At 33.8% G+C, this 20,838-nt stretch overlaps 1 protein-coding gene across 1 annotated transcript in view; it reads right to left on the bottom strand.

Moving 5' to 3' along the window:
• The window catches only part of LOC129242124 (capon-like protein), a 126,807-nt gene that overhangs the window by 29,478 nt on the left and 76,491 nt on the right, over positions 1-20,838 (bottom strand). The window lies entirely within an intron of this gene.

Here is a 20,838-nt window from a genome sequence, read left to right as displayed (position 1 = left end):
AATTGCGGCGACCCGTCTCAAGCCCAAATCTTTGAAAAAAATCGAATGGCACGAGTCAATCGATATGTCTCAGTCCTCAGCAACTTCTCTAACGGTGATTCGACGAATGGTCAATACCATTTTCTTCACTTCATCAATTTTTTCGTCTGAAGTGCTCGAGCGTCCGGCACGCTTTTCGTCGTTCACATCTTCTCAGCCTTCTGAGAACATTTTGTACCACCGATAAACGTTTCTTTGATCTAAAGTAGCTGCTCCATATGACACAGTCAACATTCGGAATGCATCTGCGCACTTAATTGCGTTTTTCACACTAAATTTGATACAGGTTCTTTGCTCCATATTTTTGAATAGGTAAAAATTGAAGACGAGAAGAAACACGTGGAAGCAAAGCACCTGTCAACAATTAACTGAACATTCAAAATGGCCAAACTCGTCGGCATGAGTGAGAGACATGAGTACCAACATTTCGCCACAAAAACATCGAAATTCGAATATAAGTAATCTGCGAAAATTCAAAATTCGCAATACTTTTTGAATACACCTCGTATGAATATGTTTGTGGCTTATTTACATACCACATTTTTCACATCAACTTAGATTATTGATAAATAGCTCAAAAATGCCTTAACATACGTTTCCCTGGGAAAAGAGTTATAACTGAGATAAAAACGATAGGGATAAACAGTTTTAAAGCAATTTGTCAGCCTAATGATGTATTATAATTTTTTAAACCCCTTTGGTTTATTATTTATATATGCACACATATATGTATATAGTTATATGTATATGTGTAGCGCAAGTGTGGATGATGATGAGTGTACTGATAAGGTTGGCTGAAAAAGGTCGACAACTTCACGTGAGTCAGTAAAACATTTTGACGGATTAGTTGAGGCTTAGCATTTTTGTCCATGGCTATTAAACACTTAAAAAAAGGGACTGAAGTTTGGGATACATGATTATTAAATGTTTTTTTTTACAAATTAACAATTAATTATACTTCGATAAGTTAAAACAGGATTCTTTAGAGATTTTTAATAGACATACGGTCTTTTTTTGTGAATTTCCAAATTGGACATTATGGCACCAAATAAAAATTTCTAAAAATATTTACTTCTTTCAGCAACCTTTCACCAAATGCTTGTTACCAGATTTGTGTAAAGCGAGAGAAGATGAAGAAGAAGCAGAAATGTTTCAGAATCTTCTTTAGTGAAGACTTTAATTTAGTCAACACATCGGATAACTGTCGGATATTTGTATATAAAGGTTTAGCCCAACTGCAACAACTGGAGTATTATCCACATATCTAAGATAAAGCTTACCATATGTACAAGGTGGCGCAATACTCATCACCCTATCGGAATATTTATGACTTTTGCAAATGGCGTCGTAGGACAATCATATTTGATACTTGGGTAAAATCTCATATAAAATCAAAAAATAATTACAAACTCACCGATGTCACTGCTTAAATTGAAATGTCTGGGTGGATTTCGTATTGTACGGACTTTCACTTGCACTTGGCGAAGTAATGCCGTCATCTTCCGTCTTATCAGATTCGAAGTAATATTCGGCAAGGGATAAAATATATAATAAGCCTGTCGGTTGCCCTGAAATTCGTTGTGACTCTACCGTCGTCTCACATGGTAAGTTTACATTATAGGGAAGATAAGACTTCATTACTAATGGCCCCTAATGTCTATGAATGAAAACGTGACTCTTTTACTATACTATGCGTACCTTACCTCGCGAGCCCTACAGCTATGAAGTGGCTATTTGCCGACACGCGTCTGGAACCGTAAAACGGCTTGGGCAACTATATGCCGACACTCGTCCCCAAAGGGTTAATACAGAGTTTTTAAAAAAATATTCGCGGCGTTCGGGCGAATGCATACATAATGGGTGAGTTCGCAAATCTCCAGGCTCACTAAACTGCGAATATTCAGGCTGTATTTTTGTACGGAAGTGAAACATGACTGTCTACAACAAATGCCTCCGCATCATTTGTACGAACACCACCAGGAACGACGCGCTTTTTCATTGTTAAATATCCTACTTCTTAAGCTTCGGAAGAGTTACTCTCCTCCTCAGATATTGCAGACTGTTATCGGCCTTTAAAACAGATCTGTTTGAATTCTGTAAAAATAACACTCCAATTTTAAATAAAAGGTTTTATAAGATGCCAGGATACAATTGCACACTAAAAAGCTTAAAGAACCACAACATTAAAAAATATTTAAATTTCTTTTATAAGTTTTCCGATTTAAATCTTTCAATTAAACATCTTCACAAATGTATTTAGGTTGTTATGTTAGAAATATGGTTTCAAAATCTTTCCTAATTGTAGTCAAAGGCATTCTGTACTTACTTCTGACTCAGTAATTCAGTCAACTAGAAATCAAAATTATAAGTGAGAAATCAAAAGTATAAGTTTTTTCTATATTAGTAGCCCTCGCCCCTCGGCAAGCAATGGCAAACCTGTGAGTGTATTTCTGCCATGAAAAAGCTTTTCATAAAAACCCATTTGCCCTGTCAGAGTCGAGTTAAAGTCGAAAGTTCTGCCATTTGTGGAACAGCATCAAGACGCACACCGCAAAAAGAAGAAGAAGCTCGGCCATGCACATAACAGAAGTGAGAAGTTTATTGTTTATTTATTTATTTAAGATATGCTCTAAAATTCTAGTTATAAATATATCATGCCGCTGTAGACCTTGAAAGCGAATTCTTAGCTTTAGATTTTTCTCCTTCCTGCTTTATTGGGCAAGCTTCTCATTAAAAACACGAAATTATCGTAATCAACTTCCTAACCATGCCTTTTTTCAACACACGGAAATCACTAAAACACGAAGAAGTTTTAAATTGTTTCGGTAAAGCAATAATGCCTTTGGATATCTATTTCACCCTTCTCATTTATGTTGCATTAAAATAAACTATAAAATGTATCGTAATAATTTCTAAGTATATGTGGGTATATTTACATCAACAAGCCATCAGTTATAAGAAAACAAATTTTGTTTACAGTTGCATAAGCCCAGATGCTTTTAGTACGCTTATCTGGCAGTCAACTCGTTTGTTTATTTGTATTGCCTGTAGCCGGGTCAGCGTACAACTACAAAATCAGCGCATGCAACAACATGCGTCACAAGCAAATTAGAACTGTAAACAAATTTGAATTTAGAATTTTGCCACTTTGATGCTTGGCATCAAAAAGCATGCTTAGTCGGGTGGGTTGCATAAAAGATAATGCAACTACATACATACATATGTATGTAAATATTGTGTGAGCATTGCGTATACGCACTGATGGTCGCTTGTAATAAACACGTTTTTCATTTCGTTTGATGTGCAAACGAATTTCTATTCGTCTTTTTATCTGCTGGTTGTTTTGTGATTTCGTAAATTTTTTAAATAGCACACAACAAAAAATGCTGCACCTCAGTAAAAGAAAACATATCAAGAATCATAGAAAACTTTCTGTTTTTTATATTTTATATTTTCCACTTTATAAGTTATCCGCTACAGTTGCATTATGGGTTTCCTCTTACGACAAAAACAAAATTGAAAAATTTTGTTTGTTTTCTGCTGCAATTGTCGCTACGCGCTTTGTATTTTATCTAAAAAGCGGAGCTCTTCAGTAGTTCCTTAACGGCGGATAATTTCTGTCAGAACCCTTTTTGCGTTTTTCTATCAGCGGTGGATAGCTCACACATAAGCAACTTCACCTATCGCCGCCATCTATTGCGCAATTAGACAATTAAACGGTCAAAATTGTTTAAGCGAGTATAGTGCCAGTCAAGAAAATTACGCACATTGTCTATTTCCTTTTTTTATTGGTTCCACTTAATTGTTATTGTCACATCTTATCGATGATGTTGTTGTTGGCGTTGCCCTGTCTGCCACCATGTCGCAAATACTGCCACCGCATCGCTATTATTATTTTTATAATAAAAGTTTTTAACGTCGGCCCCCATCTACGTAAGCAATATCCTTGATGTTGAACATTTTATTTCTTTTTATTTTTCATATTTTAAATACAAGCATCAGTGTTGCACTAGAGCTCGTGGTTTTTAGGTTGCAAACGCAAATGAATTTTAAAATAATAAAAATAAATTATTACTGAGCGTGCACAGCCACTAGTATTTAAATGCGCGTGGTAAAAAAACAAAACAACAACAACAAAAAAGTATACGTAATAGGTGGTCATCGCGCCGAGATACGTATACGAGCATGTAAGTAAAATATCTGCATATACCTACTTATTACTGCATTAAATAACTACAGCACAGGGACTTATTGGCAAGTTTTGACAATTTATTTGTTTCTCATCTAATTTTACTATTTTTTTATTGAAATATAGTTCATTCATCCACAAAAACTATTTCAAGCCAAATTTCAAACTGTGTGCAAATTTAAGAAGAAATCAAAAAAACAATGTGAGCCGTCATGGGACGCCTGGCAGATGTGAAACATCGTGTGTGTACAAGTAATATGCATACAAGATAATATGTATTATTACAGAAATTAAATATAGCCTAATGAAAAATGAAATGAAAAATGAGTGGCCGCCGTAGCCGAATGGGTTGGTGCGTGATTACCATTCGGAATTCACCTAGAGGTCGTTGGTTCGAATCTCGGTGAAACACCAAAATTAAGAAAAACATTTTTCTAATCCCGGTCGTCCTCATAAAAATATCTGCCGTTCGGAGTCGGCTTGAAACTGTAGGTCCCTCCATTTGTGGAACAACATCAAGACGCACACCACAAATAGGAGGAGGAGCTCGGCCAAACACCTAACAGAAGTGTACGCGCCAATTATTTATTTTTTTTTAATAAAAAAATGAAGTATTACCAATTTCTTAGAGAAAATGGTAACTTTATTTAATAAACATTTATTTACATACATGTGATATCAAAATTCGATATTAATATCAAGCCACAATTTAAATATTTTCATCTGTGACTTCAGTAATAGTTATATTCGATGTTTCCTCTGCCGGTATTACTGTGACGATTGGTCGATGATAACTAAAGTATGTACGTTAGAAAAGTATTGGATGAAATATTATCAAGATATCTCACAAATACAGCATCTATTGTTGTTCCATATTTGGTAGTAGATTCTCTTGGACTGTTGTTGATTTGCAATTGAAATTGTTTTTGAAGTGCGCTATGAGTGCTGACATTTTCTGAATTTTCAGGTGGCGCAAAATTAATCATCCAGTTATGTATTTGAAAATTATTAAATAAAATTAAAAAAAAAAAATTAAATAAAAAAATGACTTTGAGTGATGAAATTTTTTGAATTTTTAGGTAGCGCAAAATTAATCATCCAGTTTTGTATTCGAAAATTATTAAATAAAATTACAAAAAATTAATAAAAAAATGACTTTGAGTGATGAAATTTTTTGACGTTTCTGGTGACGCAAAATTAATTATCGAGTTTTGTATTTGAAAATTATTAAATAAAATGAAAAAAATATTAAATAAAAAAATGATTTTGAGTGTCGGAATTTTTGAATTTTCAGGTGGCGCAAAATTAATCATCCAGTTTTGTATTTGAATATTATTAAATAAAATTAAAAAAATAATAAATAAAGAAATTATATTGAGTGATGACTTTTGTCCTTTACGCTCGCCATTACTTGTCTGTTTTTATACAGCAGCTCTACACTTCACAAATTTCAATTATGATTGACGTACTGCAAATTACCGAACACATTCAAAAACACATAACGCACCAACATTTACTAAGCACTCACGAGCATCCAACTTGTCGCTCTTTAGCAACTCTACATTTGTCTCTCTAACATGGCACACATACTAACACACTTTAACCCACATCATTTGTGAGTTGGCTTGAAATTGGCTTAGCACTTCTCATACTACTACACATAAATACTACTATAGGTACACGGCAAGCGTCGCCACGCCAACGATTCGGTTTACAAATGAGCCAATAGATGTTTCACATCAAAAATTGCATAAAAGTTTCAAATTTTTTAATACAAATTTTTAGAAAAATTTCGAATACGAAGTATAGTCTATTGAATTATGGTGCAAGTTTCATCTGGCTCAAAAATCGCGTTGTTGTTTGACATTTTTATTTGGTGACGTCATTAGATGTGTTCTTCTGCATAAAAAATATCGAGCACTTTGAAACATGATACAAATATAGCAAGGTACAGCCGCTGTGGGGGACTTTTCGCATTTTTGCAAACCATTTATTTTCTCCCTCATTTCCGTTGTTTGCTTTGGCTTTGTTTTTCCATTCAAATAACTGAGAAATCAAAAACATTTAAATTTTATTTTGTTCTTCTATAGTATAAACGCATGTAAAATTCGCATATAAACTTAAATTAAAGAAATTGAAATGAAAATACAATTCAAATGGCTGTATACCATATAATTGAGCAAATAATTGAAAGTTAATCGCAGGTAGCGCCGAACATATTTACGCCAAAGAATGGATACTGCAATGTTAACCGCCAAAAGGGACTTATATACATAGTTCAGAATAAGATCAGTGAATTATTTTAATACAAGGCGGTGAAAAATTAATCACCCTCACAAGATTTATAATTTTCGCAAATGGCGCCGTACGTGAATCGTAATTGGCTTTTGTGTACTAGACAGCTCCACAAGGCGACAAAAGAAACTCTGAGTACCGAGTAACGGAATTTGTACATTGCAACGGAAGCAGAGGCGCACCCCGAAGTGTGATGCTATGATGATGATGAATATGCAGCTACAGTGTACAAGCAGACAAACAATGGGGAAATATGAAGGTCAGTATAAAGATTTCCATCACCACCGACTTACGTCTAGCAAATCTCTCTAATTTCGTCATTTTGTCTTCTGTCGTGCAATGTATATCCTGTTTTTATCTGCAGTGTTTTCATTTACACAGTGCTAACATACGGCTGGGTTAAGGATTTTATTTTTTATGGAAAAATTAAATTGGATGACTAATTTGGTGCCGCGTTGTAGATTTCCTGTAAATTTTAGTAAATTGCAAATTTTTCGAATTTCCAAAATCCGGCTCGACAAACTATAACTACAGCTTTATTTTACAAGAATTTTTTTACTTTTTACAGATCCAGCAACATTTCAAAGAGAAATCATGCAGACCGCGGAGTAACTTTTTTTTCATTGTACTTTTGGTCACGTGATTTTTTATATACTAATTTTTGTAAAGAAAAATTAAAATACCTTTTTTTTTATAAAGTTTAAGCACTAATAAGTAATGCATACAATTGTTTTATATTTATTTCTATTGTAATCTCTTCTAAAAAGAGTTTTCTTTTAACGCTGTTGTATGTTTGTAACCCCTTAAATAGCCTTTGTGAAATGGAACAAATGGTCTGAACACTTTATGCGACGACTTTCTGCATTTTTTTTATTGCATTGTATTTTTGCATCATTTAAAATTCTATTTTTATTGATGTGGAAAGCTCTAAGGTTCATGCGTACATGGGTTCGAAATCAATCCCACGTAAAAATATTAAGTTTGAAGTTAATTTTTTATATTTAATTTAGACACTTTGGATTTATATGATATTTGCATGCTCTCTGGTGAAAAGCTTAAAACAAAAAAAATCATGGCAAGCCACTTTTGACCATGCTTTAATGGTTTTAGTACAGAAGTGGTGTTAGTAGTCTTCTTCTTCATATCTTTCATAAATTTTGCTCAAGTGCAAAAATATGCAGTGAGACCAGCATTTTCTTCACTTGATCATTCCAATACAGGAAAAACCTTTCGCGAAAATACTTAAGTTTACACTTCAGCTGCAAAAAGCGAAGTCCAATAACTGTACGTTGACATAACATTAGTGCGAATATGAAAGTTAAAAAATTACAATTTTAAGTTGCGCTATAAATACTTTTATAGCTGGAGATTACAACAACTTATAGTCTTCGCATTAGAAATATATCATAGACGTAAAAGATATGATGAAATCTCAGCATCTTGTGCCTTGTGCCTTCTGCTCATCCCAATAGCTCTGATAAATCCAGTTCCCGTAATAAATCTAAGACAGAGTTGGGCTGATCGTCTGTGCCTTTCTTCCGGCCACATCCAGCTCAGATGTTTCAATCTTCTTCGAGCTATAGTATCTCATTTGAATACAAGGTGTGTTGAAGTGTTTCCAAGTTTGTCCGGGGAGTGCCGGGGGACTGGCTGGAATTAGTGGACCATATCCGAATACTGTGCATATGACTACTACGCAAATTGAAAATGCCCTTGAATATTATCAGTTAGTCGTTGGAGTGGATCATGAGTCATTAGGAGGATTATGCGTTGTAGGAGAATGAACAATATTTCCATAATAAAACTATTAAAACTAAACAGGAAACAAATATGTAAATAGTCAATACTTATCAATATGTCCCTGTGCTAATGTTATTTTGGGGCAATGTATATAAACCCCAACACTGTACTTTTCATGCTATGTAGACAAAATAAATTGCAAAGCATGCGAAAAATATCATCTGAGTATTTACTCCTTTGCAGTGGGTTTTGGAGGAATTTTCAAAGGGAACTGTCAGAAAATTTACATACATACACACATATGCACTACCATACTTGTTACATTTTCATTTTCAATTAATCCTTCAATATTGACCAGATTCAGATATTTGAATAGAGTCAAATTTAATATGTAGGTAATTATGTGTAATTGAACAAAATAATTGTCCACTGCGTAAAAGTTATTATGTATCATATGTCAGTGGTATATTCAATCACTCCGCATACATTTTTTACTTTTATTTACACAAAGTCTTAAAGAAAATTCATCACACTTACACTCGCACTATATTTAACTAGGATTCACATTACTGTGTAGCAATACAAATGTTTTATGTGAACGCATTTGCTTCACACAGGTTATGCTTCGGCAGGTCATAGCGAATGACGTGTGAATATTTCACTTGCGTTGCAAATGCAAATGTGCCACATTGGTTGACCAGTTTTTGGTTTTTGTTGACGGCCGATTTCATAATTTACTTAATTGTGTTAAATAAATTTTGCTCATATGCAATTAATATTTATTTATCTAATGACTTCATAACACACAATAATGTTATGGTATTTAGGGAAGTGAGTTGTAAATGAAAATTTATTGAATGGAATCGAAACTCGTAATGATTAATGATGGTATCTTGCGTTCATAGGAGGCAATGTTTATGTAGAAATGTTTTAATTTCCTAGAAGAATATTTTGAAAAACAATAGGGCCATTATTTCATTACTATTTTAATGTATTTTCAGTTTTGGGCAGCACCGCAAAGCGACCTTCGTATTTCGCTCTCCCTTATGTGACATCATAATGGGCCAATTTAACTCAGTGGAGATTTCTTGATAAACGTACTGGATAAAAATAGAGACACCTTCGGGCTGTGTGATTATTAAAGGAGTACTACTAATATATACGGCGGCCGCCGTAGCCGAATGGGTTGGTGCGTGACTACCATTCGCAATTTACAGAGAGAACGTCGGTTCGAATCTCGGTGAAAACACCAAAATTAAGAAAAACATTTTTCTAATAGCGGTCGCCCCTCGGCAGGCAATGGCAAACCTCCGAGTGTATTTCTGCCATGAAAAAGCTCCTCAACAAAGCCGCGGGCGCCGACGGAGGGCCGGCTGAGCTATTCAAACATGGCGGCGAGAAGCTGGAAAGGTGCATGCATCAGCTTCTATGCAAAATATGGTCGGATGAAAGCATGCCTGCCGATTGGAATTTAAGTGTGCCCTGCCCAATCCATAAGAAAGGCGATCCTGCAATCTGTGCCAATTACCGCGGGATTAGTCTTCTAAATATCGCCTATACGGTTCTAGCGAGCGTATTGTGTGAAAGGCTGTCAGAATTGGGAAGGACCTTTCCGAGCCGTTTGATACTAAACGAGGTTTCAGACAGGATGACTCGCTGTCGTGTGACTTCTTTAACCTGATGTTGGAGAGGATCGTACGAGCCGCAGAACTTAATCGCTCAGGCACAATATTTTATAAGAGCGTACAATTGTTGGCGTATGCCGATGATATTGACATCATCGGCCTTAACAACCGCGCTGTTAGTTCTGCCTTCTCTAAACTGGATAAGGAGGCCAAGCGAATGGGTTTGGTGGTGAACGAGGACAAAACGAAGTACCTCCTGTCTTCAAACAAACAATCGGCGCACTCGCGTATCGGCACCCACGTCACTGTTGACAGTTATAATTTCGAGGTTGTAAAAGACTTCGTATACTTAGAAACCCGCATTAACACCGATAACAATGTCAGCCTTGAAATCCAACGTAGAATCTCTCTTGCCAACAAGTGCTACTTTGGACTAAGTAGGCAATTGAGTAGTAAAGTCCTCTCTCGACGAAAAAAACTAATACTCTACAAGACTCTCATCATGCCCGTCCTAACATATGGCGCAGAAGCTTGGACGATGACAACATCCGATGAAGCGACGCTTGGAGTGTTCGAGGGAAAGACTCTGCGTAAGATGTTTGGATCTTTGCACGTTGGCAACGGCGAATATCGCAGGCGATGGAACGATGAGCTGTATGGGCTTTACGATGTCATAGACATAGCGCAGCGAATAAAGATCCAGCGGCTACGCTGGCTGGGTCATGTCGTCCGAAAGGATACAAACGCTCCGGCTCGGAAAGTATTCGATGCGGTACCAGCTGGTGGTAGCAGAGGAAGAGGAAGGCCTCCTCTGCGTTGGAAAGATCAGGTGGAGAAGGACTTGACTTCACTTGGTGTGTCCAATTGGCGCCGGTTAGCACGAGAAAGAAACGACTGGCGCGCTTTGTTAAACTCGGCCAAAATCGCGTAAGCGGTTATCACGCGAATTAAGAAGAAAATCTCCTCATAAAAAAAATATCTTCCCTTCGGAGTCGGCTTAAAACTGTAGGTCCCTCCATTTGTGGACCAACATCAAGACGCACACCACAAATACTTACAATACAATACTTTTATGCAGAATGTAATTTTGAATATGTAGTGCAAATTTTAAATTCATCGGTCAAGATTTCTTCGAGTTATGAGTTCGGCTGACTTGAAAAATGTAGTGATTTGCTGCACCAATTTAAAAAAGAAATGAAGTATTTATAAATTTATTTGTCCACCTTGAGCCCTTGAGTATTTCACTTTGAAAGTACTCAGGTATCCTTTAAGCAAAACAGAGCGATTTTAATAATTTTCTAGAGTAGTCAATCCCCTTCAGAAAATATCGCCATGGCGCTAAAACTGAAGTTGGAATATTCATGCCTACTTGCAAGTTGACTTTGTATGATTCCATAAAGATTTCATTGACGAAGCAGCATTTGCAATCCATGTAAACCATAAGCAAAATTTAGTTAAATTTGTTTAATAAATTTCAATATCCGGGTTAAAAACTATAAGCATAAATAAACGCTCCTGATGCACCTCACCCAAGCAATTTGAAATTCTTTGCGACAATAATGAAATGTATTGCAATTTAAGTATCGCTCAAACACTTCCTGCTCAAAAAAAAAAAAGTAAAGTAAAAATTTGTTCGACATTTCCGGGTAAAAATATGAAATTATGCCACACGTTTTCCCACGCCATCCAAAGTTCGTACTCTGGTGCAATTACTTCTACAAGCACACGATTATCAACTTAAACAACTACGTAGGCTCCCACTCATGCACACAGCCACATTTAACAAATATAATTTTTAAATATTTATTAACTCCCAACTTGGCACTGCGCCTGCGAATGCACGTTCCGCCACAAGGGTCGCTGATTTTTTTCCTTTATACTTTCATTTATTTGTTTAACATCAACCACCCTCGCTGGCGCTTCTGCTTGCTCAATAAAGAGCGCTCATACCTTTTTTTCTCTGCATTTATTTATTTTGTTTTTCTGTTTTTTTCTCTCGTTTATTTATTTCTTGTGTTTTCTTTTCTGTTACAGAATTTTAGTATTCCTTTTTGAAATTTTACTTTCACCATTGCTACGAAATAGTATTTTTTCAAATAATTTGCATGAAAAGTATTGCGCGCAATTGTGCAGTCAACGGTCCCTTTGGTCATTTTATACGGTAAAATTTAATTAAAAAAACGTTGTCTATTTGGGAGCAACATAAATGTAGCGAATACTATTTACTTTTAGTAGAAAATAAAAAAATTAAGAAAAGAGCAAAAACGAGTAAGCGATTCTGCTTTGAGTAGACACTTTTCCGTCTATTTCCAGGAAGTGACCAAGCGGAACAGAAAAAAACGGCTGATTTGGTTGCCATACCCCTTCAAGCCTCAATTTTGGTAAATAATTATTTTCTGAAGTAAATTTTATTGCATAGTACTGAAAGTTCATAATTTTTTGTGAAGTTTTGTTTTGTTTTTCAAAACACATCAATAATTTTTTTTAAATTGTTTAATCTTTTCACCGCCATTTCGCAGATATTTGAATTGTATGAAGTGTACACACAGCCCGCAAAAAAAATTATAGCAACTCAAAATTTTGAGTAGTTTTCATTATTTTTCTGTGTTTTGTTTTTGTATTTTTTTGAATGTTGGTTTTTTTTATAAAATTTAAATAAATTTTTTATCTCATTATCTAACAAAAACCATATAAATCCAAATTTATTTGAAAATTGGAAAAATTATGTGATTTACATAACAATTTCACGGCTTTTAATTAGAATTTCTAGAAAATTTGTTGGCTTACCGTTTCAGAGTTTATAAAATTTATAAAGCAAAGAAAAGTGCAAATTTCAATTTGCGGAGCAATTCCGTTGATTTTATATAATTATATTCCTTGGAGGTATTGCGCATTTTCTCCATATAAGAAATGTAGGGTAAAATAATAATCAAAAATCAATGCAAATTTCGAGCCACTTCAATAGGCTATAGAATTGCTTACCTAATTTTTATTATTATTTTTTAATTGTCATAAAAAAGTATGCAATTTTAATGACAATTATTAAGTTTTTTCAAATCTTGTAAAAATTTTGAAACTTGGATTAACATGGTTTTGTAATGAAATAAGCTATATTTAAAATGAAAAAAGCGTTTCAGTAAAAATATTAATAAATAAATTGTCGAGACTTGACTAAAGGTGTTTTAGCTAAGAAAGAGGAGGTCAGTTGGCCCCCTCACAGGAGGTGCGAAATTAAGCTGAGTTTTGTTGTTAGTCGTTTATTGATTTATCCATTTAAGCTAAGTGACTCTGTGCCTGGTGTTGTTGAGAAAAGCTTCGCTGCTATACAAGACTTTATATCTTTAGAGACTTTCGATTTTACTTGCCAAATGATTTTAATGTAATAATAGTCGTCTAAAACTCATCAATCTTATTACTCTTGCTAGTTAGAGAAAAATTCCAGGAAAAATATATTTATGGTTAAACTTCCCTCAGTGTCAATTCTAGGCCATTTCTTCTTTTTAATTAACCTAATTGTTTTCTCTTTAATGTTTTGTTTTTGTATGTCCCTTTTTCCAAACCATGTAAAACAATTTACGAACTCGTAAGATTTGGTTTCTTTTAACATTGACTGTAATTAAAGGCAATCAGTTACAAGCAAACTAAATACAGTCACTCACACTTTACTTGATATATATAGATACAATTTTTTTCTAAATTACTTATATTTCACAATATTTTGCGAATATGGGATAGTTTGGTACTCTGCAGACATATTAATTATATCGTTTTATTTCATTTCTCGGCATAAAATACAAAAAAGTGTTCACGCATTTCATTGCACTTTTTGCCTTTTTTGGCCTGGCGCCAAAACAATCCAATACAACAACGACCTACATCCATCATGCCTATAACTTACTACATAACCCTGTTGAGAATTACAGTTGTATTTACCAGATGAATTAAGTATTCAAATAAATAACATGGTCTGCCTAAACAGTTTAATTTGTACTTGTAGTATAGGTAATACAATTAATTTGTTTAGTTTTTCTTGAAATCTGACTTTTTTCGATCTGATTCCAAAGGTTAGATTATATGTCTCAAATTACAATAAAAACAAAAAAAAAACGATGACAATGAAGACGAACTTCACGCCAGTTGATCAATAGAGGTTGTGATCAAACTAAGTTCCCAGAAACTGGGAGTATTATTGTAGTATTTACATATTTATGAGTGAGCAAAACAAAAAAAAAAAAACAAAAAGCAAAACTAAGATTTGCTTCGAACTAGAGAGATTTTTGAAATGAACTGCAGATTTTTTATTGTATTTTGGATGTAGACTGTACTTACATATGTACAACACATAAATATTTTGAGATGACTCGCAAGTTGTCACAAAATATGGTAGATAATTTCATCGCATTTATTCTTTGAATGCTACATATGGCATATGCCCACCGCGACTACGAGTTACATGGTCCGTTCAATCAGTCTATTTTTTGAATACTTTTCCCAATAAATCTGGTCGTATGGCGTCAATGGTGGCTTGAATAATAAATCGATTGTTAAATGTGTTGTATGACAAGTTGCGCCACCCTTTGAGAACCAAATTTTGTCCGCCCGTGTCGGCAAATCAATATCATTTATTACTATACATTTTGAAATTTAGTGCTTTTAATTTAACTAAAATTTAGTGTTTTTATTTTAATTTTAACTAATTTTGATTAAAACTATAGTTCACTAATTAACAAAACCAAAATAAATAAATACCCAAAGATTTAAAATTTGCACGAAATTTATTAAAATTTCCAACTATTTGATCAGAATTATATCCTATTACATCCTTTTCAGTTCTTATTTCGCACAAATATTACTAATTACATGCATATAAATAAAGTCTCAGTTTGTCTCATAATTTTTTCATATAAAAATATTTGACAAGGAAAAATCTTTGAAGGGGACTTAGAAAATAATGAAAGTAAAACAAACTTATTCTATTTTTCCGCCATTTATGAAAAAAAGATAATTACACAGGCCTGCGAAATTTAACTTTTTTCAGTTTCTAGAATGGCTGTACTTGTTTTTTGTAGTTTTTTATGCGCTGAAAACGAATCTGACCTTCAAAATGCTCCATCACGTCAGGATTTTTGGTAAATGAAGCCTAAAAGGTCAAAAAATGGCCATTTTAGCCATTTTTGATAATTTTTTTTGGGATAGAAATTTTTTTTTCAATTTTCGACGAAAAGGTCGCATAGTATAACTCTTTAGCTTTAAAACCCATTTTTTTAAATTATTGTACGATTTTTTAAAAAAAAGTTATGACATTTTGAAATTAACAGTTTCAGTTACGCCAATAGACGTTATACCCAACGTATACTGTCAACAGTGACGTGGGTGCCGATACGCCAGTGCGCCGACTGTTTGTTCAATGGCAGGAAGTACTTCCTTTTGTCCTCATTCATGACCAGACTCATTCGATTTTGCTTCTTTATCCAGTTTGGAAAAGGCATAACTAACAGCAAAACTTCTGCTGGAATAACAATTTATTTGGATCAGTGAGTAAAAATGTTTGCACACTTCGTTTTAAATTGTTACATAAAATGTCTTAATAGATTTATTTTGTCATGTTATCTTCAATAATTTTAATTTCACCAACTCCTTTGTTACAAATACAACCCTATACCATTACCCTTAAATTCCCAAAACTCATTGTGAGAATGATGTTTTTGGTTTTTAGGGGTGTTAGCGACTTTCTATAAAGGGTTATATAGAATTTTCTAAATCGAGGTTATATAGCATAATTTTGGTCTCACCAAAAAAACAAAAAAAAAACAAAAGCCTAATGTTCTACTAAGTGCAAAACGTGAGTTTGAACAAAAGAAAGCAGTTCGTCAATGTTAGCATGCGACAGCAATACTTGTTTTCTTGCCCGTCTTGATAAAAATTTAATGTTTTATAGAATTCTTTGGGCTGTTTCGTGCCCTGGTGGTCTTCTAAAACTGCAATAAACATTCTAACGCTGCTCTATAGTTTTTCTTAAATTTATGTTTATTTTTATAGAACTTTCCATTCTTGGTGTGAGTTTTTTTGGCCTGCCACTGGAGTGTTTTTTAACTATAACCGATTTTCGTTTTCTACGCGATGTATAATATTGTACATTCTCCTTTACGGTAATTTAAATATAATAAGTCAATTGTATACTATCACTTGTACGATAATCCAGCATTATTGCAAAAACCTTTTTCATTGATTCGTTGTAATGAATAGTATGAATCACTGGTAACCACCGGACCCATTAACGCTAAGTGCAGCAGCAACTAAAATTTTACAAAAAAAAAAAACATAGTATACCGTTAAGTTGCTGGTGTTTGTTTATGTTTATTCTAGTTGTGAAAATAATTTTGAGGCAACGCAAAGTATGAGTTTTTTTCGTTGTTATTTTTGCATATTGCGAGTTCAAATAAATATTCTTGTTAACAGAATCAAATAGAAAGTGTTAGCAAAGTGTTCTGCTACAAAAAAGGGCAAAGTATATTAATATGCCATAATCGAAGATACTAAGAAAATACTGACACTATACAATGTAGAGGTATGGTTCCTTCGGCAAAGTTTCTTATTTTTATCCCTAGAATATGATTTTCACAGAGCAATGGGCGATTTTTTTGCCTCTCCTCAAATCGACCCGGCCTAGTATACCTATATATAAAGTGTACAATTTCCACTCAGAAGAGGGGTACACTTTTTAAACATCCCTTTTTATATAACAACATATAAGCACGAAAAAAAATAAGTACACGTTTTTTGGCACCTAACTTCTCTACTCGTACCACTGTGAGTTGTGCGTGAGTTTCGATCGGGTGATGTTTGTTTTTCCCCCCTCTTTTTGTTTTATTTGGTTTTTTTCTTCTTTTTATTTCATTGGTTGTGGTTGTGACGTCAGTTTTTTGGGGCTAATCAAAATAAATTTATGGCGAACAAATTTTTAAAATGTTTAGATTTTTGAGATCTCTCATCAAGCTGCATAGTCTGAATGCTTGCCAAGCGCGCAGGAACTAAGTGTTAAGTGATGACTTAGCGTTGTGTTTATTGACAAAGTATCGCAAAAAATGTTGAGAAAAATTTAATAAAATGCGTACTAAATAATTTAAATATAAAATAAATAAAACTATATAAATAAAATATTAAAACTGTTTACTACTGTTACTATGAGCGGCGTAGTACATTAAACTGTTAAACTGTTTGAGAGAAAAACCTAAAAAAAAATTGTGTGTGTCTATTTAATGCTAGGCAATATACAAAAATTAAGTGTAAAAATAAAAGTGTGTTGATTTATTTGTAGATCAAATAAATGAAGATAATTACCCAAAATTTCTTCTAAGGGGTTTGGCCAATGAAGCGGAGAGAAAAATAAGCGTATTTTGGTACAATTTTTCAACGAAACGTTGTTATAAATCAATCCTAACTTTAGAAAAGTGCCTTTATTGCATGTCATAAACTGTATTATTATTATTATTATTTTTTTTTTTTTATTGACAATTGTATTTATAGTTAACTATAAAATACAAAAAAAAAAAAGCTATGGCTACTGTGGCCTTAAGCTAATATACTGGGTGTGTATATATGTGTATGTAGGGTGTTAGCTAAATTTCATTTAAGATATTACAATATTTTAAATAGTTTATAAGTTTAATAATGTTCTCTGTAGAATTGTTTAAAAGTAGATCAGTAGGTTTTGTGTTGTTTAGTGATTTTCTGTGGTTTGTAAAATGTGTACAGTCGTCTAGGATGTGTTTGATGTTTGGAGCTGAGGTATTGCAGTATTTGCAGATGTTTAGGTCTTTTTTTATTAAATATTCGTGTGTTAGTCGTGTGTGCCCAAGTCGTAGTCTAATTATTTTTGTTATTTCCCTTGTAGTTATGTTAGTATTATGTGTAAATGTGTGTTCATTGATTGCTTGCTTCTTTGGGTTAACAAATTTGTACCAGCTTGTTGTTTGTTCGAATGTGGAGTGTTGTGTATTTTTGAATATTTGTGTTATATGTTTTTTAATATCTGTGTGTTTTTTAATATCTGAGGTTCAGAGACATAGTTAGGGGGCGGTTTTGTGCTTCTTTTGCTGCTAAATCTGCTAGTTCATTGCCCTTGATTTTAGCGTGTCCTGGTATCCATATGAGTTCGATTTTATTTTTAAATTTTAGTAAGCAGTTTCTTATGTAGTCTGTATAATAATTATTATTGTTTATATTTTTTACCATTTCTAATGAGGCAATAGTAGTTCGGAGTCTGAAATAAAATGGGATCACACCTGCTATACCGGCATAATTTTACGCTGCCTTTTTGTCATTCGGCAGCATTTAATTTACATAACAAATACAGTTTTTTTATTGGAATACGAAATGCGTTTTGGTATAGGTATTTACCATTTGACAATGGGCAAATATTTTCCCTGTTAAGTGTATGAAAAGAAAAGGTAGTAAAAAAGAGAGAATTTGATGTATTCTTTAGAGCTACAACGAACAAAGTTTCATCTTCGGAACGGCGGAGTCGGAACGTATAGCCATAAAAAATGTACGTTGTTGATGGATTCAATGCAATAAAATCGACTGCAATAGAAAGCGGTGGTTCCAACAACTATGTTCTGATGATGTGCGCGTCGAGGATGAGGCATGCTCTAGTAGGTCAATCGTAGAAGATATTGATTAACATCATCGATTTGGGCATGTATCTGAGCACTTATTTCATTGCTTAGGAAGTTAAGAATATCCCGAAAATTGTGTGTAACCATTCACCAAGTGAAAGTATGAATACGTCAATTATCCTTTTACTTCACTCAATATAAGATGTTACTCATTGCTTTAACATAGTTAATATTTTAAATATATCTACAATACATATATATGTATATGTATGTGTATCCATTCATTTCTCCGTAATGACTTTTATAATTTTGTTAATATTTCGAAATGTATTATTAGAAAATGAATCACAATGGTATAAAAGCATCATCACAGCTCGATTGCCCAGGTACTCTAATATTAAGCAAGAGAAATTTATGCAAATTTTCGCACGCGCTTATTGTGCTCACAAATAAACATGGAAAATAAAATAAAATAATCAAGTCTTTAGTACGCCCTATTCTTGTGAACGGCGTCGATGGGTGGTATGCACACAATCAACAACACTCTGTCTCATTGCATCAATATTTTCTGGTGTACGTTAGCTCAATTGGCGGCCAGACTTTGCTTCCTACCCAAGGGTATGCGAAAATTTCATAATTATTTGATGTATAATAAATGGAGAGCTTGCTTTGATTGGCATCAAATTATTGTCATATAATTTTAATTGTTACACCAGATTCGCCGCTGATATACATATTTTAATAATTCCATCATGTTGTTGAGCAGGACAAATATATATATACATATATGTATACATATATATGCAAGGAGTCGCCAAATTAATCATTATAATTTTTTTTTTAATAACTTTTTCTTTAGTGAAAAAAAATTATTTTGAGTGATTGAAATCTTTCTTTTGACCTTTACGCGCTCTATGGCTTGTCTGTTTGTATAATTCAGCTGTCTGGTTCACAAGCGTCAAATATGAGTGGCATACGACGTGAACATGGTGATGGTAATTTTGCGTCATACGTCACATATTTGCTGAACGACAAATGGTTTTCTATACGGAACTTTTTCACACTCGAAGGTTCGTCAGTGCCTGCCGAGGGGCGGCCGCTGTTAGAAAATCCTTTTCTTTCATTTAATGTTACATGCGCAAACAAATTTTGAACAAATTCAACTATGTTCGTTCCCACGACAGTCGGTTGTACGTTACCGGAATATTACCAAATAGCAACGGGGAGGACATTCCGTGTGCCCCTAAACTTTGAATTTCGGATTTTTCTTTTAACAACTTCAAAATTTTGTTGTATTTGAGGTGCATTTGAAGAGTGTCAAACCGTTTCGCAAAACTAAACTTTTTTGTGTTAGTTATTTGTTAGTTATATATAAGTTTTTGGGTCATTTTTGTTAGAGACTTTTATCTCGATGCTATTGGTCATAGAACATTTTTTTTAACAAGAATTGCACGTAAGGAATTAAAGTTTAATAATGTAAAATATATTTTTTTTTAATCTCACGCATCACTGCAACCCTTACAGGCCATTGGAAAGTAGGGGATCATGCAGCTAGACGCAATCTACCCTGCAATCCTATCTGCAGGAGCTGTCAAGCGGAAAGTACGAAGGAAAGTCTTTTCCACTACTTATGTGAATGTCCAGGGCTAGTTAGGGCATGACTCCGCTCCTTTGGTAAGCTCTTCCTGCAGCAAATTAATGAGATCTCAGACATCAAGATAAAGAATTTGCTGCTATACTTGAACCTCACTAAATGGATTTGACTTAGAACAACACAAAAAAACAAAAAGAAAACATCATTTTACAAGGACGGTGATAGTAAAACGGTGCTGGTCACTAATTAGGATTATTTCAGTGGAAATACTGAACCCCTACAACAACAACAACAAATCGTAATACTTTACACTTAAGGGGGGAGCCTGCTTTATGAGGTCTAAAAATTGCATCTCTTTGCGATTTTTTTTTTTTTCAAGGAAGAAATTAATTTAGCACTGCAAAGTTTTTTCTAACTTTTAATGAACATTTAAAAAGTATAAAAAATTTTTGTACTGGTTAAAATAAGTTGAAAAAAATGTTTAACATAGAAATTAGTAGAGCGCTGCAACGCTGGAGTTTCCAACTGGCGTACAAGATACAGCTCGTAATTATTATCTAAAGCAAAAAATTCAAATGGATTTCCAATTATCATGATTTTTTATTCCAGATGAACTAAGAAAACTGAGAGAAATTCCAAAATTTCCACTTTTTGGAGGTTTTAAAGAAAAAAATGCCTTTCTATAAAAAAAAAAATTCACTTCAACTTGGTATAAAAATCTTGAAAATTTTTTTTATC

Source organism: Anastrepha obliqua, chromosome 3 (genome assembly GCF_027943255.1).
Source record: "Anastrepha obliqua isolate idAnaObli1 chromosome 3, idAnaObli1_1.0, whole genome shotgun sequence".
Classification (NCBI taxonomy): domain Eukaryota; kingdom Metazoa; phylum Arthropoda; class Insecta; order Diptera; family Tephritidae; genus Anastrepha; species Anastrepha obliqua.
The sequence above is the reverse complement of the archived record's forward strand: the minus strand, read 5'-3'. Positions and strand labels throughout refer to the sequence as shown.